This window comes from Bombus impatiens, unplaced genomic scaffold (assembly GCF_000188095.3).
Source record: "Bombus impatiens unplaced genomic scaffold, BIMP_2.2 scf_0276, whole genome shotgun sequence".
Lineage (NCBI taxonomy): Eukaryota > Metazoa > Arthropoda > Insecta > Hymenoptera > Apidae > Bombus > Bombus impatiens.
The window spans coordinates 300,752-325,683 of record NT_176695.1 but is presented as its reverse complement, the minus strand read 5'-3'; the positions used below and the strand labels follow the sequence as shown (position 1 = coordinate 325,683).

The 24,932-nt window shown below is 37.5% G+C and overlaps 1 protein-coding gene across 1 annotated transcript in view; it reads left to right on the top strand.

The window, feature by feature from the left end:
* The window catches only part of LOC100748844, a 403,660-nt gene that overhangs the window by 82,117 nt on the left and 296,611 nt on the right, over positions 1 to 24,932 (top strand). The window contains exon 2 of the mRNA XM_024367091.2: positions 4,705 to 4,817. The gene's annotated coding sequence lies outside the window, so the exon portion shown is untranslated. The remainder of the gene's footprint in view (positions 1 to 4,704; positions 4,818 to 24,932) is intronic.

Here is a 24,932-nt window from a genome sequence, read left to right as displayed (position 1 = left end):
TCGGTATGTAGATAAATTTTTGTGAGCGGCGTGCAAATTTTTATGCAATAATACGAAATCTAAAGGCGCAAAAATGCATAGAATGCGTATAATATTAAAAAAAATGTATAGAATTTCGAAAATAGTATTCGTTAGAATTTTGTAATTGGCGAATCAAATTAACATTTCATTTCTTTACTTGTATTCGTGAAAACTGAAATCTGCATCAAAATTCCCAGTCTGGTTATTCGTCTATGAATCACGGTCTTCGCACGTCTTATTCGTCAGAACGCTAATTATCCGAAATCGCATCCACTATAATCATATCCCCACACAAAACTCAAGTATAGGTCGAATTAAGAGGAAGCCTGCCTGGGTGACAGGTTATGGTAGAAAAAGGCAATGGAATTCCGCGGGTCAGCAGTTTTACGCGGTTACGTCTCTTTTCGCGAGCCATGCCATATGAGCCGAGTGAATCAGTTCGTGGCGTACGTTACGCAAACATTCATGGGATCGGCAATAGGATAAAGCGGATCAATTGTTGAGTAACTAGCCTAACAGAGAACAGCGAATAAAAAACGAAAAAGAAACAAACAAAAAAAAAAAAATAAAAAATAGGAACGATAGGAGAAAGAAAACGCGAACTCGCAGAGTTAGTAAACGAGCCTGTCTGTGTGTGGATATCGGGTGGATATCGCGTGCATATTGATTTTTGGGGGGCAACGACAATTAGCGGTGTCGGTCATTGACAACGAGCAATCGAATAGGGAGGCAGAAAGTTTCCAAGGATAGACAAGGTGGCTCGCATGTATACGCGCTTGTACACGCGTGGCCTGTCGTGTTAGAGTTCATCAGCGTGATTGGTGTGCTTTGGAAACGAACGGACCGCTCTTCGACCAGGACAGTTCACCGCGGAATTCGCAATGTCTATGCCCGCCATTCTCGTGTCGCGCGCAGGTACGCGCCCGGTCATCTTCGTGTAAACGTAAATGCACGGATTTCCAGACTTCGATGCCCATGGCATTTTCCTCGTGATCCAGGATGAAGCAGCTTTGCCGAGGGATTATCAGCGATCCTCTCGCACCTGCGAATATCGATAACTTCCTCGTGGCCTGGTCTGTGACGTTGATTCGCAGTAACGTAGCTGGCCCGATGGACAGTCGGCTCTCCTGCTTTCGAAATACCGTGGTTTGGACGAACAGTAGAATAATATGGTTCACCAGATTCTCAAAGTAGTTATGGGCTAGTCGAGGAAGCGTTTCTGTCTGATTAATATGATGTGTGGCTTATTAGGCTGAAGATGTGTGTCCTATTCGCGATACGGATTTTTAGTAGATATTGTAGGAGGTTTGAGCTGTACAAGGGTCTTGACTCGTGAAGTTTTGAATAAAATAAGGAAAGTCGTATTTGATAATAGTAATGTAGTAATAGTTGGACGGCAAGTTGAAGCTGTTACCCTAGATTCTCTTTGAACACTGTTTTTAACTCTTGGTTAATTGTCGACTTTTAATTTTTAACTTAATCTCGCACACATTCTTCCCAATCATTTAAGTTTAAACACGTATCTTTCTGTCTGTATTCTGTGTTTTCTGAACTTGACCCATAAAATTTTCGTTGATCTTGTCACGTAAAATAGCAAAATAAAAAAGAAATTTGAGGTGAAAAATAAAAAAAGAAACTTTATCTTTTTCTAACAACAATCCACTTTATAATCCACTAACAAACTCTAGGCGTGACTTTCCAAGACTCTGCTCTTACAATTCCATTTCCAAGACTGAAGCTCTTACAATTTGACTTTCGATCGGATCTGATTACTTTCTTTTGTCATCCCTCAACATCCCCACCGTCCATACATTTGCTGGACGTCCGTGACCGTTGCCACGTGTTCTTTCTTCTAAAACCTTCGGTGGAAGGACGGTTGGGATGTTGATGGTTCATTAGGCACTTCAGCGATACACATTGTCGCCGAATGCCGCCACATCTTTATCTCCATCGTCAGTCCATCGGATTTGAAGTATGCCGGTCGTGACAATCTCATGACCCATAAAGTAATCTCTTCTTTCATATCTCCAACACACTAAACCAGATATAAACATACAGAATTATAAAAAGGATACAGAAGCGAAAAAAGGAAATGGACAAAAGCATAAGAGACAAAAAATGATCACAATGACCAATTCATAATTTGAATTGAATTCACCGTTTATTGTGAACGATTCACCGTTTATTGTGAACGATTCACCGTTGATTGTGAACAATTCACCGTTTATTGTGAACGATTCACCGTTTATTGTGAACACCAAAAGGTATTTAAAAAATTTGTATCTTGGGCTTAATAGACATAAAAAAAAAAAAATAATTTGAATTGTAGCGGCACGTGTCACGGAACTTTCCAACGGCTTCGTGATACAAAGCGCTACGCCGTCAAAGCGTAACACCGACGTGCCCAATGTGCCATCGATATCTTCAAGCTTCTTCCGCCGAATTCTCGGAAGAGCATACACGCGCCAACCGCTGCGGCACATCTGATGAATGCACGCTTGTGGGGATATCGATAGGCAACGAAGGGAAGAATCCGTTCGATTTGGAACAAAAAGGACATTCTACCCCGAGTCGCGAAAGGGGAATATTGAAGAGAAACGAGTCGGCTATTTTCGAGAGATCGGTCAATCGTCGCTGTTGTTAATCGTTAGTTGTTATTCAACCGTTATTAATTGTTAATTGTTAATTGTTATTCAATCGTTGTTAATCGTTCATTGTTATCGAGTGATAGAGTCTAATAAACGTTATTGGTTGTTGAACATATTCGAGTGTACCTTCAGTACCTATGACGACCTATCCACCTCAGAATGAAAGATTTTTTACGAGACATACGGCTGAAAGCTTATTTCTTATTTCAATTTCCTTTGGTACAAATTTAATCTACTCATCGGTAATTCTAGCGTTAAAACGATATCGAGAAAAGAGAACTAAAGACGTTGAAAACGATACGTAAGTATGTATATATAAATGAGGTGATATTGTGTGTAGTGCTTTAAATAATCACTCGGTGTTTAGGTCAACAATATATTTAGTGACAAGTGTCTTCTTTTGATCGCGTCGCGTATTGCTCTCGGTTTCGCTAGTCCATCTCGCTGCGCGGTTACAACTCGACCTTATCGCTTCCTGGTTCAAACTCGACTGTCGATCGGATTCAATTCTTTTCCTTTTGTCATCCCTCAGTATCCCCACTATCCACGCGTTTGTTAGGCGTCCGCGACCGTTGCCTCGCACGCCTTCTTCTCGAACATTCGGCGGATATTGGTTGGAATATCGATGGTTCATTAGGCACTTCGTTTCGGCGATATACATTGTTGCCGCCATATATAGGACACGATCATAGCTGAAAGGAAAAGCTCGAAGTAGAGTATCTAGCAGGTTGTCGGAAAAGTGTCTTTCTTTTACAGGCACGTCTTTTACAATAACGCATCTGTATGCAAACATGAATCGTAGTTTGTCAAACGTTGTGATTTTTATCTCGATAAAACAAAATGGATCATATGTAATTCGATAAAGTAATATAAAGCGGAAAATGTTGTGCATCCACTATTTTCTTATAAAACGAAAGAAACTTTTCGGACGACCTACTATAATCTACAGTTTTATCTCAGGACAGCGTTATCGTTGAATCGCAGGTAATACTCGAGCCAATCGACCGGTTGGATTTGAAACCAATCGGTTTTAAAATTCTCGGTTTCCAGTGATAGTGACAGATCGAAGTTAGCTGTTAAGTTCGCCAGACCTCAAGACGATAAACGAGCATTGTCGGAAATGAAGTGTACCCAGGGTATCGATATATTCAACCTGTTAAAATGAATTTCCGGATTTGTAACGCGAGTTATACGCCGTTTCATAGCGTGGCAACCAAGACGAAACGAAATACAACGATGACGAGGACGATGGGTCGATTCGTAACAGCAGGTGTATCATTGACTCGTGGAGATCTGAAATTTCACCGCGCCACGGGGGATGATTATACCCACAGGATGAGAGACAATTGCATGGCATTCTCGTGACGCTATCGGTGTCGTGCTGGGTGCAGGTGTGGACGTATAAGCCGATCAGAAATTGTAACTTGCCTAGCATTGCTGTATCAACGGGAAACGGAGTCCGTACGTGATGTCCGACTAGGAATTCTAATTCCAAAATCCAACTGTGTAGCTTCTCGAATATGAACAAAGTTGTCAGACTTTGATAAGTATTTGAACGCGATGTTTTTGATGTTTGGGAGAAACTTTTCAGATGAAGATATTAATATCTATTCCGGTATTCAAAATTATTCAAAGATTCGTTTTAATGTTACTTTGATTATTATGCTCGCTCCTCATGTTCGTAATTTGATTTTTGATTATTGTTTTTGAATCACAATACCATACGAATAATTTGTCAGCGTATTAAGTCTTATAAGAATCTATTTCGGTAAATTGTGCTGATTCCATAACAGTATCGCAACAACTAGCAATGTGTTTACGAATCTAAATTAACTCCAGTACGGAAGTTACACTTCATGAGATCCGATTAAAAACTTGTGTTGAATTACAGAATTTTATCTATCAAAGTATTAAAAATTTATTAGTTAGAGATTGTACGTGTCTGAAATTTAAGCTCAAGCAATCCATCAACTATTAAAGTCGAGTAATTACGAACAGTACTAGGTATACAAACATCATCGTTTTTCGATTTCAGACTGAAACGATCCGGAACGTAGTATCGCGACATTGATCCGACTCCCTCCCGATGCTCCATTCATCGGCGAGCTATCTGAAGGTCGGCCAAGTAGGAGTCACAGAAGAATCGGGGTGAGTCGAAGTTCCCATTCTCTGGATTATTTTTCAACGGACAGCGCATTGCGAGTCGGTTAACAGCGGGAAAGTTAGCGGTATGCGATGTTTTCTCCTCGTGTTCTTCGAATCAAGCGAAGCACTCGAGTTACTCGAAACTTTTTGGCGCGATTCCATGGCTTGTTCGGTGTCTATATACGAGGCATGGGTGAAGTGGAAGTAAAGAGACGGAGAAAGAAAGGGAAGAGGGAATCGTTGCACGAAAGCTTCTAACTCCGGCAGTGATCTTTTAGTAGCATTAAATGATAGCAATTTGTCGTGGACGGTAATGAGCTCGGCCTATTTTCACGTCGAACGATGCGACGACCCACGGTATGATCACGCTATGAGAGCTCGATAAAGTATTGTATCGTGGATGATTTCTCAAGAAGAAATATATAGAGTCGATACACGACGCTGTATTTTCTCCAACTGTCTTTTGGCACAATGGACCGTAAAATTGTTGGCTACGCTCTTAATATCTCGCTCTTATAAAGCGATGCTATCCGCGATATTTCAACCCTGTTAAATTGCGACGAGCACCGCTACCGCTATTTTATACCGCTGCAGTTGAGGGATGAGTGTAACGAGAGACGAGTGTGCCCTTCTCTCGTGATTGATTTCAACAAACGCGGCTTCTCTTGCTTCAACGGCAGTTCAAAGTATCGTAAATCTTTTTATAAGCTTCTCGTATCGACTGGTTCGATATGCTAAACCTTTTGAGTACACATTAGTATCAGAAATAGCCCGATATATTATAATGTTAATATGCTTCGAATATTTCAAATGCACTAACATATAATTTATTCAAATATATAGTTTTCTACCTTTATGCTATTTGGTGATTAAAAAAAGTATGAAATAGTTGAACAAGGGAATAACTTGATATGGATTCAATGATATAATCCTTTTAAGACAGGAATAATATTCACTTAGTTTAATACATTTACTCTTAATTAATTAGTATCAATATAGGTGTTATACTAAATACAACGTGCAAATACTTTTTGTAGCCACTGTATGACTATTCTACATGTGACTTTACTCATTTATTATGCATCGCTTATTAAGCATTCGATCGATTAAAAATATTATTGCGTTATAATTTACTAATATAGATATTGAAAAGTGAATTCTAAGGGAATGTACATAGTTGATCGACACGTGTATAGCACTTTATATCTAGATTACCGAACAACCATCGCTTCCGTTAACAGCCATTACACAAAATTTTCGTGTCGCAATCGCAATACTTTGTTTCACTGTCGATTTAGCCTATTCGATCCGCGATGCGGTTTCTCAAACGCACATGTTAAAAGTGATATTATATGGTACAGTAGGAGGCGAACAGTGACGCAGGAGTTGTACTATTGTTAAGCACACAGCGTATTTCAAGTAATGTCAATTATATTATCTGGCAATTTCATTGATTACACGTTACATTTTCTCTAATTATGCACCTTGCCTGCTGATAGGGAAACCGCATTGCAGTTACATTGTAGTTATAACGCGCGCACACCAGGCCCGTTAACTTATTTCTCTTACAATTTATTTGTGTTCACGCACGTAATGCATTTGCATTGCTTTCGGGTAAATATCGAAGTGTAATTTCGATAGAAGATTACGGTAACAACACGAACGTTCCCCAGTATTAACTATTTTGGGAAACACATTCGAATTTATGACAATGGTCGTAGTTTATTGCTCATGAGATATTTAGTCCGGACAAACCATGGCGGATCGTTTATTAACCAGTACAATTTATTTCTTGCTCTTCGGGGCAATTTTTGCTCTTAAATCAAAAGTATACGCTCGCTAGTTGAAAAACTGAGCTGTTTGTAAAGAGCAACACAGAATCCTTGGCTTTTTAGAGTGGAGATCGATGGACTGATGAAGGTTTAACTCTGTCCAATTGAGAGCTCCAAACATGAAAACGAAAGGAAACGAGGAATTTCATTTCATATTAAATTGTTAGTTGTTTCTCTTATTCTGTTATCATCTATCACGATTCTTAATTACGGATAGAAATAACATTTTCTACTTCACGAAGTATTAAATATGACGTACAAAGATAATCTACGTAATTTAGTTTTGGATTGTAATTACGGAAATATCTTCGTTTCTTTTTATTGGACGCTAGCTTTCTGATTTGCGATTAAATGAACTACTTGTCGAATTATTTGGAAATTTTTATTTGGATTTGCTTTCTAAGTCTGCTGATTTACGACGTGCCAACTTTCTACCAGAAACTACCGAAGAGGTAGGTTTCACACCGTTGAGGAAATATGACTGCGGCTCGGAGAACTTACGAGGACATTATCAAGGTTAACCAAGATCAAACACTGACGCACGACGATCACGGATGTTAGACGAGTATGTACTGCGAGGCTATTTGCCCTCGGCGTCGCTCGAGAGACCGCATAATTTTCCATCTATGTAGGTCAATTCCGATCTCATCGACAACAGTTCAATTCTAACTGGAAAGCAAGTTTGAATGCGTATGAGAGTTCATGAAATTAATTCTTGTACGTTATCGATAAGTCGAGTCATGTAGCAGATTCGAAAATTTTCGTCTGTCTGGGATGAGCAATATCTACTGTGCAAACATTTAGGCCATATATGCTAGTGATTTCAGAATGACATGTTAGAAATAAATTACTAGATATTCTCTATACGATATTGCTTGTACTCTTTTCTGATTTTGAGAAATATTTGAAGAAGTAGACACCTGAATTGACATATTATGAAAGATATCTGCATAGAATGATTTAGAGTAAATCATAGATAAGGAAGGTTGTAATTAATGTAAATTACCAGGGAAAGGATTCGTTAATGAAGATGTTATATGTGAGAGAACGATGCAAAACACATGCTAAAAGATTATACAACTTATTTGCAAGAGATAATAACAGATTAAGAATTATTGTGTATGTGAAGCAATTCTCACTTCTAGAAAAACTCTATATCTGCGCTAGTGTTTAGTTTTCCTAATCCTCGAAACCATTAAATATTATTTATCACTGAATCAATTTATAGCCATTTTAGGAACACGCCTTGCACAGATGGTGCAGCGGGGTATAGACAGGCCAGTTTTCGCAATTATACCCATAGGCTGATGGTTTCGGAACTCTGTTGTAATGAAACGCTGGCAGCGTGCGAATCTGGATTAGCATATACTGTACTTATACTTATACTTACTTAAATATATTTCCATTATACATTCATCCACGCGTTCCTCTATCAGATAACCTTGTAGCGGCACTCGACAGTAAACTTTCCAACGGGTTCTGTCCCGTGGCTCGCTACACAAAGACCCTATTCTTTGGACAAGAATTTTGGATTTTCCGATGTCGATACATCCTTACAGAATATTTTCAGCTGGCCTAAGGACCCGCTATAAATCTTAGGATTTATTTAGCTAAGGTTCTCCAAAGGGACAAATAGTCTTTGTCTTAACAGTCCCTATATCTATCACCCACTACGGGAAGATACGGGAAATCTGCTTTTCTCACGTACGATGTTTCCCGCTAGCAACTGTCTTTCAAGGGCGGTTAGCATCCTTTTCCAACCACCAACACAAAATCAGCCAATTAACAGCGACGTCCCTCACTTTCCGAACCAAGGCTTTCCTCAACGAATCCGACGATCTCGTATCCTTAGATCCCATCATAGTTTTCCTATGCAGCATCATCGTGACAGAAGGTCAATCCTTAGACACCTGTCCGAATTGATAGTTGGTAGTTTGCAGTAATAACTGATCCGAGTTTCTCGACATCTTAAGCAATCATCATCCAACTTGAATCGCACATCGAAACGTTTCGAGCCGAGTTTGAACTTGTAATCGCTAACCGATAATAGTAATCGCGAGTTCTACGCATAAGTTTACACATAGAATATATATTAATAAATATTTATTGCTATATAGTTTCGAGTGTTTCTTCAGTACCTATCACGACCTAATCACCTCAAATTGGTGACCCCGACGTGATTTATAGTGACAGAGGTGACCGCGATAGCGCCACTGAGATTTCAATCAACGCGATTCTCAGTGTGTCAGTGCTATGGAAAATATGAATCTAGGAAATTTTGGGAATCAGACGGTCAGCATGTTTCCCCCAACGAACACCACAGGATGGTTCGCCCTGTTGGAGAAGCAATTTGACGTAGCGCAGATCATGGACAACGATGTAAAGTTCGTGATCCTAGCTAAATGCCTCGACAGTCGATACGTACAGGATGTCGAAGACTATTGATGAACCCTCCAGCCTCCGGGAGCTACGAGAAATTGAAACGCGAATTTATTCGCATATTAACCGATACGGACAGCGCACAGGTGAAGAAGCTGGTGGAGAGCAAGGAGATGGGCGACCGGAAGCCATCCCAATTTTACCAACATTTTAAGCAACTCGCGAGCCCCTCCATCGCCTACGATTTCATCCTCTCGCTGTAGAGGAGTTGACTACCAGCCCATATTAGGCGCATCCTCGCAGAAGTCGATGACTCTGATCGTTGTAGAGGAATTTGGACAGGATTATCAGCGAACCGCCCGAATAACGACGGTAACCGATCCACCTCCGCAAAACTCTGCAATGAACGAGTGGTTCGCCATTTTCAACGCGTTAAAAGACGATATAAACCAAATAAACGCTAAAATAAACGCGTTGAGTCTCGATCATCGACCGCGTCGGCGATCGAGAAGACGTAGCAGATCAAGATCAAGAGAAGGATCCCAGGACCCCTACCTTTGTTATTATCACCAAATATACGGGGATCGCGCACACAAATGCCAGTCCCCTTGCAAATGAAAGCAGGGAAACGGGACCAGCCGTCCGTAAAGGCGGCAGACGACGACGACGTGGGATCCCGCCGCATCTTCGTCACAGACAAGAGAACGAAGATTTCCTTCCTTGTAGACACCGGCACCGACATAAGCGTATATTCCCGCAGCAAAATACACGGGCACGTCAACAAAAACGTGTACGAACTGTTCGCGGCCAACGGGACGCGCATCGCAACATATGGTACCACTGTGATTTACCTCAACCTGCCCTTAACACGAACCTTCAAATGGCATTTCCCTAATTAACCTCTTTGGTGTCTTAGAGACAGTTCAGACCTCGTGAGGATCGATAATATGTGTAACGTGCCCACGAGTCCCATTCCGAGGCATTCACGCAATCCCAAGTGGGTCCCGTTCTTCCCACTCGGTGCGTGTTCGAGAATTCAATTGAAATTTAGACATCTTTGCGAATGTTCTAAGCTTTCTCCTTACACTCTGTTTTTACGCTGATAATAAATATTATTTATAACAATTATTATTTATTTAATAGTACAAAAAGCTTGTTTTAATTCCAATCGAGGAAGCTTGTGATAGATAAAATGATACATTCTAAGACCTGGAATCATTGATGAAAGGCATAAAACGAAAGAAGAACAAACAATGGAAAATCTAATAATACAAATACCGAGATTGGTCGAATCAATAATTTTATTAATGATCACCATGCACAGTGAGTATCTGTGGAAACGAAGTGAATTTTATTAGACAGGACTATCATCTTGATCCTTGTGGACAAGCCTGTATGTAAGCGATATACAATAACAAAGATTTGTTGCACGAACTCAATTTCAAGATAGTAAAGATAACAATGATTGCGTAACGAATCAAAATTCTACCCTACAGTTACTGTACTATACTGTATATCGATACTATAGAACACGATACCGCTTCCAGAAACGTTAGTTGGATCGATAATTTCAGCGATTCGCGTTCAAAATCCACGACCACTTTAACCGTGGCTGGTTATTGTTGGAGAATAACAGAGAAGGAGGGGATAGTATCGCGACAGTGTTTCCACGTCGTAACAATCGACAGACCGGATGACCGGTGCTCCCGCAGAGCTTTAAAATCCGATTGCATTTATAACGGGCACGGGTTAGCCTCGCGATAACCCAGCCACACGTGGCCTACGCGATAGATTGATGCAGCACACGCGTGAACGTGAACATGAGCGCAAACGCGAATGTGGCTCGCGGTGCAACCTGGTATAGTTTACTTGGAAAGCACGCAGCTGTTTGACGTGGCTGGATTAACAGGACCACTGAATACACGCGTTCCACTTTCCGGGGTAAGGGTTCATGTATAGAGGGTGTCTCATTTGAAGACTTACACGCAATTAGAAATAATCAGTAAGAAAATAATTGAACTAAACTAATAGTCTATTTTGCGCATTATAACGAAAGTGCTGCCTGAAAAGTTAATAATTCTAGTCACGAACAAAATCTCTTACATTACTAAATTCCCTAAAAAAAGGTTTATTACCACAAATGGAATCAAAAAATTGATAATATCAAATAAATGGATAATACTTTTTCTATGTTCGTTGCAGCATCTTTATTCATTATAGCATTCTATTCGTAAGTACTGATTGCTATAGTCGTTGCTCGTTATAACATATCCTACTGTAGTTTAAAATTATGAAATAAGGAGATCAACATACACGTGTTCAGTTCCAAGATCAAATAAAGAGACACAGAGATAGGATTGATTGACAGCGTACTGAATTTTAGAACTGCTCTGTTGTAAAAAATAGAAAATGTTACTTGTGCTCTTTCCTTGTAGTCTTCATTTATAATTATCACGACATGTCCTTTTCGAAAAGCAAGTTTTATTTGAAAGATTTATCTGAATAATAAATAATTCAGGAAAAATTACGCGCGAAGCTTCAAATGGAACACCCTGTACATATATATACCCAAAGAGAACGTGTCCCTCAACTCTCACAGTAGGGCGAGGACTGCCATGCTTTCCACACATTTTCAATCTGCCAGTTAATTTGACAGTTACCACTGGAATATTTACTACTGACATCGGAAGTAGAGCTTGTTGATCATCCGTTGTTGGTAACCCGTTCGAATCACCGACTGTTAGCCGTGTTATCAGAATGCCGTGTTAGTAGTGACTTATCGATTAGTGATCGCGATCGTGCGCCCGTCTGTCAGCCTCCACGTGGATCGGTCAATCCGATCCAATTATCCGCGACGTTGACGGAGTGGCCTAATTACGGGATCAAGATGTAACTTGGTATCTCGTTATATTGTCATCGTTACTGTATAATTTGTGGTGGTTGGTTTCAGAGGAATGTTTGTTTTCCAGCGAGTTTGAGAAGTAAGTACACTACTGTGTATAAATAGGGAAAGTTCTTATAACAAACTCAACCTAGTTTAGTTCGTAATTATTACTGAAAATTTGAAAGCTTTTGTGTTTATAATGCTTCAAAGTAAAGGAAGTGTATTCTTAAATTCTATATTATAGAAAAGAAAATAGAAGTAAAAGTTTTCATAATATACAATTAGTTGCATCAGTATGTATTTTCTCAAAGAAATGAATTTTTCAATTCTATATTATAGAAGAAAAGCTGGAAATGAAACTTTTCGCGATAGAATCAGTGAATTACGAGCGAACATTTCACTTTACGCGACAGTTGATTGTAACAGAATGTAACAATGTGCAAAATGAAGAAAATAGTTGTACAGAATTTCTTCAATTAGTCTCAGAATATTATGTTACGTTGTGCTTAATTATAGTTGATAACTAATACGAAACTTTGATATTTTAATGATTATAATCATACCTTTAATATTATAATTATATTATATTCAGCAGTTGCTTAAAGGTTGTAGTCCTTTTCAGTAACAAAATTGTATGTATGTATTAGGTCGCCCGCAAAGTGTCTTTCTTTTATAGACACGTCTATTACAACGATGCAAAAGATGCATCGTACAAACATGAAACCTAATCTGTCGAACGTTGTGATCTTTATTTTGATAGAACAAAATGGATCATACGAAATTCGATAAAATAGAAAATATAAAATGTAGAAAATAAAATAGAAAGTATAAAATAGAATAGAATGTTGCGCGCCCATTATTTCCTTATAAAACGAAAAAAACTTTTCTGACGACCTAATATTTGGATTTGGAGATGCACATATGGAGTAGGTTTGGTAACGATGATTGTAGGGTACTTTGACCGAAGAGTGCTATATAGATTATTGTTCGTTCTGTTTATTAACAACAACTGATAGCACAGATTAATTTACTGATTACCAAACAGATCATCACACGATACTGTTTAATTAATTTAGCCCCGAACAGCTGATTGGGAAGGATTGTCTCGCATTCGATAAGACATTAGGGTGGATTACTGGTCGGTATAATTGCGTGATAGATCGAATCAATCAATGTGTGATTATATACGCCTTGATCCGTTCAATGACTTCGAAACAACGAGCTTACGTGGTGGTTATTGCTTCTGATTAAGTGTATCTGTTATGAAACACGTCTTACTCCTCGTCAGATTATTCGTGTTAATCGTGTTACATACTCTTACAGAATTTTATGCATTTGTGTTTATGAATATAAATGTCATCTCGTTAAGTTTGAGCCAGTAAAGTGTTTTATATTAATTAAAAATTCATTAATAGCGTTAGGTACTTTGTTACAAAATTTTGTTCACGTGGGTTTTGAAATTTCTTAGTTTTAATTTAAAAATGTTCTAATGAATATTTGAAGGAAGGAAGTGATAAAATGACAGCCCGTTAATTTTGCACAAGTAAAATATTCTACATTAATTAAATTTGAAAATTTGAAATTATTTGTGTCAATCGTGTCATGTATTTTGCTACAAAATTTTGTTTGCCTCAGTTTTGAAATTGTTCTATTTTAGATTAAAAATTCTTGAATGAATATTTTAATTCAGAGGCCGTTGAAATAACGGCTCGTTGAGCTTGAATCGGTAAAACATTCTGCCTTAATTAAAGATCCTTTAATTTGAAAATTCTACTTTATTCTTTTTAACGCCCTCTTGGCAATGACAAGAGATATCCTAATTTACGTGTAATTAGATTTCTTGTTTGATGCATCGTCTTCGTAATTCCAGCTCTGTGTCTAGTAATTTCAATTAGCTATAAATTCTATTTCCTCGTAATTTTAATTATCTATAAATAAGAAAACGAACGTTTCCAACTTATTCATGAAATCTATGCTCTTTTATTCAATGACCTCGAAAAAAGAAGAATATAAATATCGTCTTTTTTTTTTTATTTTACTTGGTATGATATCCGGTTACAAGACGTTTTAATTAACTTTCGGGCTAATTGAAACACAGTCGACGAAAAAACTCGTTTGTTTCGTATTTGACACGTGTAATATAGAATAACGATAGCTCAGTGAGCATCATACATATAATCTCTGACTAATCTGTGCATGTTCAAGCTTGATACGCTTACGCTTGAATTTTTGTCGCACCAACATCTGGTTTTAAATCGTTCAACGACCACGTACAATTATGCGTTCTGTGAGAAGGCATCAGTTATAAAAAGTAAACCTTCAATGGTAGGGTGCGCTTCTTTAGAGGTTGCAAAAGTATTGCGTTAATTAAACAAATAGTTTTTCGTAGTAAATTTAAGAAAATTTTCTTGTTTCAATCTCTACTACTTTTAATACTATCTCTGTTCCAGAAGTGATTAACCGGCTGAGTAATTAAATGTCACAGAAATTACTGAAAATAATAGAAAAGCGTAACGTCAATAGGATGGTTTCAAATTCATTCGTGAAGTTACTTCAAATTCGTTAGAATTTACTTATTGAATCATTCTCGCAAGCCTTATGCGTCAATCGGATGGTTGATGAATATTTAATTTTAAGACAAAATTTAATATAGACTCGTTGATCTATTCGTTTTATCGCTATCAATAACGCAATACATTTGCTCACTCAATATTTCACTGCTGATTGAATAACGCAACTGAAGTGTGATTGTTCACACATACAAATAAGATCTGTTTTAATTAATTCCTAGCTTATATCAAAATCACACGATTCGTTCTCAACATACTCAAAATGGTCAGATAATTGCCGAACAAACTCTATATATCAAAACGAACGTCTCGTTGCAACATTTTAATTTCAGCAAACTTACCGTGTTCATCTCTTATCGGTCTTCGGTCCCGTAATCATCTGTTCCATCAGAACTCCTTCCCATTCGTGTCGATCGTAGATGCTTGTTCTGCGTTTAATCGTTTCAAGACTACGGCATACGTGAGCGGCTTGGAGGAGTAAGTTGAAGGCGTCTAACGAAAGTGGAGTAGGACTGGTTTCGTGGCGCTGACGTGCAACAGGGAGCAACCGCGTAACGAGTATTGTTCGTTCGTTCGCGGAACAATGGACCCTGGTACTTCATTCATCCGCTTACAATTATACGAAATTAATGGAAACGAAAATCGGGATCTCTGGTGCACGCAACCGAGAATGAATGGAACGTCGTTGTTTCATTGTTTGGGACCGTGCGCGGGATACTCCTGTAATCTTGATTAATCGAAAACGGTGCGACGAACAAGCGCAACGACCACGTTTGTATTATTTGTTAGTCGTTAGTGAGTGGAAGAGATTCGTTAAATATTTAGCCGCGAATATTCTATAAACGTGGAAGGAACTGAAAAACGGCTGGACAAACGCGGTCGACTTCCTTTGAGCGGTCAGGCATTTTTCGCGAGCTTCCCTTCTTTTTTTAATCGCGCGGAACACGACCTCTTTTCAGAGTGACTACGTAATCGATCGCGAACGTGAAATTTGCTTCCCTTTTTTCTTCCCTCTGCCTTTCTTTTTCTCTCCTTTGATGGCTATTCATCGCCGTTCCAGACCAACAATGTTTTAATAAAGGTCTGTGAAAGGCCTCTGACGTGTGCGATTGGTTTTTGTAAACAGACGAACGCGGATGGAATTGCTGCCCACGGAGAGATTAATCGTAGGATAGGGAGTGGAATTTCCCAATGAAGAAACTTCACAGGAAAAATGGAGGACTTTTTGGTCGGTTCGGTACCAGCATATCGCCTGACGAATGCTACATGCTGACGTGAAAGTAAGAATCCCGGCTAATCTGTGGATATTTGTGGTCAATGAAATTGATAAGTTTCGAGTAGAACACTCGAGGGTTGACCAGTACATATGTATATATAAATATATGGTAAATAGATTGAGCAACGTAGCATGTTTGCTGTTATTTTTCTTTATCGAACCGTGACATATTTCGATCCTCTTCTGATGTTTTTTGCGCCGCGTATACTGCTAACAGTATCGGAAGAGCTGTGTGATTATTATTTTGATGGCATGTATATTAGTAGAGGAAACGAAAAAGGGAGACAGAAAATATGGCTTTGGAGCTTTACAACATCTGGTAATGAAAGTAAATAATCCATAAGTTTTAACTTCTTAACATTTTTTTATATCACTTGCTTTGTCTCTTCGGTATTTTTCCAAATGTTTTAGATTTTTATCTCCTAATGGTTTGATCGTTTTAGTCTCAGAGTCGATTAATTTTTACCTTTACGAGGAAATTGCGAGAAGCAATGTCATCTTGATTAATAAAGAATAGAGTTTCATTTGGGGCGCGTATTGGAACCTCGATCTTGTGGCTGGCTCGAGAGTAATACGACGACGTAGACGTTATCGACGTCGTAACTCGGTTGTATACATCGATACCTGATCGCCTACAGGATTGGATAGCGCCAATCCTGAATTGGCCATGGTAGTGGGACAGCGGTTTGGTCATCTCCAGATTTGATCCCCCAGTGACCGGCGTCCCTACGGGTACACGTCAAAGCTGTCGAACATAGGTCGACAAACACGTGGATTTGCCCGTCCACGCATTGTGGTGACGTTAGAATGGATCAAAACCGACGCGACACCACATCGACCTCCTGACACTCCTGTTCTCGCTATGTTATCCTTTAACAAATTACTTTCATACTCTGCTCCATGCGAAACATTGTATCGCATAAATAAATAATCACTGATATTCTGTGTAAAAATTAGAAGATTAACATGCATATTTTTATCTTGATGAAAACAGTTTCCTGGATAGATTGTTATTAATATATTAATGTGTATAATTCTTATTGTTTCGTTTCCATATTATGTAGTTGCACTTGAATTTTATGTCTATAATATATCACTGATACCAGGAATTTAGAGGAAATCGTTATTTAGCGTTGCATATCCCATTAACGCCAAAATTACCACTTTGCAATATGCACCTAAATATACAATATATAATGTCAATAAAAGTTAACGTATATTTCGTTAACATATAAAACTTGTCATTTTGATAATTTTGTAGTTACTGATGGATAGTAGATATTGGATGAATTGATGAAAAATTAAGAATGTCCTAGGTGATCACAAAAATTTCTTGAACCAAAATCTATATGTTAGAAACATGCATTTCGTAATAAATTAATTTTAATTCCTCCTCTTTATATTCTCGGTTTGTTTACACTTAATTCCAATTTATTTGTTTATATATTGTCACTTTGTTTATTTACGTCCCGGATTTGTTTTCTTTATATATTCTAATATTTGCAATTTCGCTTACTCTTTTGAGTACTAATTCCTTATTTCAAGTATCAGCAGTTGAAATTAAGTCTGAATCGATATGAAAGAAGCTTTTTCACTGGCTGAATACGTTTAGTCGGGCAGTTCTCGTAAAGCGGCATCCCGAGAGAAATTTTCCTGTCGTTTGGCACGAACCACGTTCTGGTATCGCCCGTATCCGCGACTGAAACGGTATGCTTGTTTAGAAATTCCCGTTACAGCGGTTGCGAAACGCATATACAGATCCTCCTGGCTGGCGTAACGCGACATCGTGACGACCATCGTAATAATACGGATTCGTTCTTACGATCCCATTCGGTCTCGTGATCCAGAAGAATAACGCAAATTTGATGACAGCAATTGATGCAAACAGCTTTCGCCATTCTCGTTCACAGCCGAATCGGAATTTCTTCGTTTCGTATCGGAGTAAGCGTACTCGCGAGGTGCTTTTCCTAGAATCAACGTATCACAAAACGATCCTCCTGCTTTTTCCCTATAATCTACCTATAATATACACTGAACTTGTTAGTTTTAATCTCTTTTTATATTACCCTTTGTTAATTTTAATTGCAGTTTTATCATTCGTGGTGAGATTCATTAATTTGCGGAGGAAATTCAATAAGATTCTGGTAATTTCAAATATTGTAAAAGTTCCTTGATTTAACAGTCAATTTAACAGTCATTTATTTTAATTAACTTACAAGCAGGTATTATAATACAAAAATTAAAATTTATTTAAGTCTCAATAGATATCGTTGGACCATGGTTTGTGAATGTAAAAATGTATAGATATGTACATAAAATGGATATAATATAATAACAGTATAGAAAATATCGGAAGCGAAGTATTTCTTATAACATTTAGATACCAGTTCGTTAATTGTATTCGGGGAAATATGATTCACAATATAATCACAACTCTTTCGTAACAATGTGGATTAAGTCATTCAATATTAGAATACTTCATTTTTCGTTGTATTTTGTAGTTTTTATGATAAAGAGAATAATGTAACTGCAATGGCGCGATTATATTATTAATCAAATCCAATAAAAAGTATTATGATCATAAATAATTCCGCTCATGGTCAAACAATCTAAATAAATTCCTTCTAAGTAGAGTCAAAGTCTATCAACACTGCTTCTAATAATTGTGTATATTCTATTTATAATTCAAACACTTATCAATCATATTGAGGACAGATAGGTCAGACAAGATGATACTCCTGCGTATTAGATGACTTCCAGAATGGATCGGAGATAATTCGAATCTGAACTTCGTGATGCATGCGACCACATGGAACAGCGCGAGAAATGGCAGTCAGAAATTGCTTTCCTGGCAGTATCGTGGCTCCATTTATTGGAAAAATTTTTGCTACGTGTGTCCCTGAACACGACGAGTTCCCCACCGTCACCAAGTATAATATCTTCCATTTCTCCCAGTTCGATATCGATTTGTTAACCATACAACACCTTCAACCATTTGTACTCTGTTTTAATTGATAAATTTTATCATTCTCGCTTCATATAATTGTTTATCATATTCAAGAATTCCGAAATTAGCATCTGTCAAGATACAGTAGCATTAAGGATTTTCTTCGAAGACGAATACACGTTTGGTACGAAATTGAAGTTTCCAGATGGAGGAAGAAAAAAAAATACGTCGGACTGATCGAAGTTCGGTGGTGATCGGTTTCGAGTGACTTACAACTTACAAAATGCGGTTGCAGTATCCAACGAGGGCGACGAAATTGAAAACGGACCAAAGGAACACCGCGTTCCCGAGAAACGCCGACCAATTGGACATGGCACATTGCTTCTCCAACAGTTCGACCCCTCGTTTATTGCAAAGTTTCATTTTTCCTTCTCTGGCCTTCAACGACTCTGTGCTGTCTTGATTTTATTGAAACTATTTGGAAATATATTTTATGCGACGTTTTCGTTAATGTTTAGATGTTGAGGAACACTGCCACCATGAAGTTTAAGTAGAATAATTTACACACACAGTGGTTCACAAAAGTATTTGGCCATTCACCATAAAAAAAACTGATAACTAAGCTTCACCAACACAGCGATGATAGTCAGATCTCATTAGCGCTACTGAAATTTCAAAATATTTGGTATAACACACATAATATATTCATAAAAGATTTCCACGAGTGTTGGAATACTTTCGTGAGCCATTGTATAAACCAGACATTCTACGATTTTATTTTCATAATGTACATTATACTTGACAAATTTGGATTGTATTAAATGGGTCTCATCGTCAGTCCTAACATATCAGAACACTCAATAGCTTATCTCGTTCCGTACTATACACTTAAAAAATAATATGATCCTGAAACATCTTTTTTCTGAACTCTGTGTCTTGTACCATCTACGAGCTTCCACGATGTTCCAAGATCCTTCAGCTCTTGACAATATCATTCGGTACGAAACATTTAGCTCGTAATACCTACTTAAGAAGTTTGCTCGCGCAAGTTTTCAATCTGCTTATAGCGCAATTACCGAGATACAAAAGATTCGATGGCAGAGGGGCCACTTGTTTTGCATAGAATTGCATCAGAAATCAGGATGGCAAAATTCGTTGGGCAACATTCTATACTGTGTCGCTTATTGGAAAGCAGATTTTCGGCAGGCTGTTGCACGAAGCTGGTGCTCTTCTCGTTTCTTCGTCTTATCGTTGTTGGCCAGGCCGAAAGGTTAAGTGTTCGTTATACAGCAGAAAATACAATAACAAGGTCTTGATTTTCGGAAAGGTACGGTCTACATTTTCCCTCTCGCTACTCTTCTTGTTACTTTTGCTTGCTCTGAAAAGTGGGACGTGAATATTACCTTGGCTTGGTCGTTTGCATTTCTCATTCCCCCGTGAACTCACGCAAATATTCGAAAGCTATTGCTGAAGAATGAATAATTTAGCTTATTATCCGAATTTGACTCTTAAAAGCAAACATTGTAACAAATTCGTTTTTAAAGTAGAATATTCTGCTACGTTTTACATACTTAGTTGTTTCTTACTTCTTTGTTACTTTATGTTTTAATTTGGTATGCTGCTAACGCCGTGGTTTAAGCTGAATGTATATATACATTCACCTTTATCCAAAGTAAAATAGTGGACAAGCGTGGGATTAGGGGAGAACCACGCAATTTCCAGCGAGTTTTCTCTAATTTTCTTTCCCTTCCTCCTTTCCACTTCCTCTTTCTTTTTCGCTGTTCATTTTTAAATGTGAAAGAACAATTAGCTTCAAGTTTATAGTAGATCTCTTCGAAGAAAGTAAATAAGCTCGAATAGAAACTACTAAATCGAATTGTGAACGAAAGGAGGAAAGGAAAATAGAAAGGAAATCGACGCACTTGTAGTCCTATAGAAGTTTAATGGGAATTCTAGGGACGAAGATCGATCGTCGATCGATTCCTCCAAGAGCAAGTTTGGCTTTCGATTATCGCGAACGTCACCGACTCGTTCGCGTCGAGCCATACACACGTCTATCGAACCGCGATGGAGACACGCCGCATTGGTGAAATGAATTCTTTATCGATGCTTCTTATCGATAGGACTATCGGTTCGTTTTGCGGCAGCTTTTTACCCAAGGATCTCGAGATAGAAGTCGTTTTACGTATTGTTGTTGGAAATGGCGTTACTGATCGAATCATTCAATGGTGATTGAAATCAGAATCTGCCATCTTCACAGTACAGTGAAACTTGAAACTTGAAACTTGAAAAGAAATTTCACTTGACATATATAAATTAATTCTTAGTGTAATATGTATCTAAATACATGATGCATGCATATAGTGATGTTATGTATGTTATAAATTTTTTGAAATTCCATTAACATTGTACTAAAAGGCACTACTACTATATTGTACCTGTTGGTATAATTTAAAATCAATTTGAAAATGTATACATCATAAAGAAGTTACAAGAAGAGTTATTTACCGCAAACATATATTTCGTATAAAAGTAATATGCAGCACAAACACACGAAACAAGGAAATTAATTAAAAATCTACATTGAACTAAGAGGCACTACTACTATATTGTACCTGTTGGTATAATTTGAAATCAATTTGAAAATGTATACATCATAAAGAAGTTACAAAGAGAGTTATTTACCGCAATCATATATTTCGTATAAAATTAATATGCAGCACAAACACACGAAACAAGAAAATTAATTAAAAATCTACATTGAACTAAGAGGCACTACTACTATATTGTACCTGTTGGTATAATTTGAAATCAATTTGAAAATGTATACATCATAAAGAAGTTACAAAGAGAGTTATTTACCGCAATCATATATTTCGTATAAAATTAATATGCAGCACAAACACACGAAACAAGAAAATTAATTAAAAATCTACATTGAACTAAGAGGCACTACTACTATATTGTACCTGTTGGTATAATTTGAAATCAATTTGAAAATGTATACATCATAAAGAAGTTACAAAGAGAGTTATTTACCGCAATCATATATTTCGTATAAAATTAATATGCAGCACAAACACACGAAACAAGAAAATTAATTAAAAATCTACATTGAACTAAGAGGCACTAGTACTATATTGTACCTGTTGGTATAATTTGAAATCAATTTGAAAATGTATACATCATAAAGAAGTTACAAGGAGAGTTATTTACCGCAAACATATATTTCGTATAAAAGTAATACGCAGCACAAACACACGAAACAAGAAAATTAAGTAAAAATCTATAACATGTTAATATTAAAAAAATTAAACAATTTTGATGTTGGCTAATGAAAACGGAATTTATTTAAATTCTGCACTTTGTTCATAACACGATATAATTAAATACGATATACGTTGAAAGGATTCTTGGGACGTTACATTTTTTCGTGAAATACGATTAATTTAAAATCTCGAGTTCACGGGCAATCCCATCGAGGGCAATAAATTGAAATAAAATTTTGCCGGAATCGTAGGTGCAACGCAGAGGTCGCTTTTGGTTCCCCATTACTTAATCTAGTTGGAAATTTAAACATACTCTCGTTTAAATCATACAATACCAGATAAATATAGAAAACGAGGAAGGGATTACGTTATCAAAAATGAATGGCAAAGATAATATTATCTGTAAAAAAACGTAAAAATTCTCGAAATGCATTGCTCTCAACAAAGCAGAAATAAATTCCACGCGCTATCTGTATACCGAATAACTTTTCGAACACGCGGCACTCGTTCCGCTACCTTTTTCCCTCTTGCACGTAATTCGCACCGATTAACCCGACCGTGAACGCTCTCGAATTCTCGTTCGTATCTCTCTCGTCAGTGGAAACGCGCGCGTGTTTCACCGTATCTCGCGCGGTACGTGAGCATTTCGTGCATCATGAGAAAAATGTCACACGAAGAATAATTACATCGATTTCTATGGACCTCCCTAAACACACGAGCCCGTAATTATCGTCCAGTCCAGCGTTATCTGTCCCAAGCCGGCACGTCGAACGATAATAAGTGTGTACATCGAAAAATTAGAGATAATATGTATCTGACACACTGTTACTACACGCTCTGACTTAACAGGCGATTATCGTTATTAGCTTTATTGGCCTTATGGCCCCAGTGGATCGTTTTTACCCCCTTTTGCATTTCACTTTTGTTTCACATATTTTAAATTTACCTCGTTGGATTTATTGACAGCCGACTGGACGCGTTAATTTTGGTAATAGGTGTCTGGTGAAAAGAAATTTGCTGGTAAGATCGAGGGCGAATTCATTTTTTTAGTTACAGCGACATCATTCGTAGAATCATAGTGTTATAGATGAAACGTTTGATTTCTTAAGATTATTAGAAGTTTTTACTATCTGAAATTATCTGAAATGAAAAATAGCTAATATTAATGCATTTTATATTGATGGATATGTTTATAGTTTGAACACGTGTTTAGTCTCCTCTTAGCGGCTGGAAACAAGTAGGGTAAATGTAACTTATGAATACACAGGTCTGATCATTTAACCATCTGTATTGATTTTTAGCAAAATCTATGGCATTATTATATCTTTCCTTTCAAATTCTTCACTTCTACGCAATAAGTACGTAATGGTTTCAAATTTTTAGTAATAAATAGCTCATAGCGCAAGACAATAAGTTTTTACAGAATTATATACTCGTATTATTCACAGGAATAATCGCGAAAGACGCATGGTAATAACAAAAGCACACCAGTTAATAATATATCATGCTGATCTCAGTTCCCTTGAAAACTTAAGGGCGTCGAATGAACCTTGACTTATGAAAATTCGCGGGCTTTCCGATGCAAATTTGGTCCGAATAATTATGATAAGCAGCTGCGATGATTAATTGCTTGTGCTCCGGGGTTCAACTCGAAGGAGAGAGTAATTACTTCCACACACGGATTTCCGTGACGATAATTCCAGCAACGAGCTGGCCCGGCGCAAACGACGCGTAGATTCGAAATTTATTCGTGAAACAACCGTGAAACAAAAAATTGTACCTTTTATGAAACGGATTTTAAATGGAAGGACTGTTGAAGTGCTGCGGAAAATATCGATGTTTCCTCCGACGAGTTGTCGCAAACGATCTGATAATGACCAGAAATGTTTGCTTGAAGCATCCCGTTCTTAGATTTCTCATTTTAGATCTTATCTCTGAGTACGAATGTTTCTTCGAAGATGAAGTTGTGAAATTTGCAGCGTTATCGCTCGTCGAATCGTGAAATAATATGGAATTAAGAACAGGAAATAGAAAGGATAAAGATTGGATTGAGAAAATTAAAGGTTTCAACGGTAGTTCGAAGAATAGGGTGAGTTGGTGTATATGGACGGTCATTGAAGTTTGAACGTTCGTCAGAGTTTCTGATCATAGTGATCGCGATTCCAGTCGATTTAAAAGTGTACTTGATTTTTTGGTGCTGCGGTAAAATTGTACATTTAATTTATGCAGGTTTAAGGATAATTTCAGATTACGTATTCATGCGAGCTAAATGCTAGAGAATTATGCTCTTATCTAAATTACTTTCTGTGGTATTTTTCTCTTTGCAATTATGTCTTTCTATTAATCTCTTATTTCTTTACCGTCTTTTTTCATTCTAAGGTATCAGAGTAAGGTACATTTACATTTCTTATTCAATTTTACTTTAGCTACTTCTAATAAACTGCAGTCTTTTGATATTTTAGTTTCTTAATACTTTTCTATTATAAAAAGATCAAACTCTATTCTTGTTTATTTTCATGATTGAACTATTCAATTCCCAAATATACGTATATACAGGATGGTTGGTAACTGGTGGTACAAGCAGAAGGGGGGTGATTCTACGCGAAAAAAGAAGTCGAAAATATGGAATAAGAATTTTTCGTTTGAGGTTTTGTTTTCGAGAAAATCGACTTTGAATTTTCGCTCGGTACGCGTGCGGTACGTTATAACGGATTTCACTGTAGATCGTTGTTTCGATGGAAAAATTTACAAAAAAAAATTAAAAAAAAAAATATTTATTCTATATTTTCGACTTCTTTTTTCACCCCCTAGAATCACTCCCTTTCCGCTTGTACCACCAGTTACCAAGCACCCTGTATATATATGTCGGAGATGAAAGGAAAACCGGAGCCTTCCCTTTGCAATTTTGAGGAAGCCTTCTAATGCTTTAGCCTAGATTTTATCATAACTGTAATTAAGTAA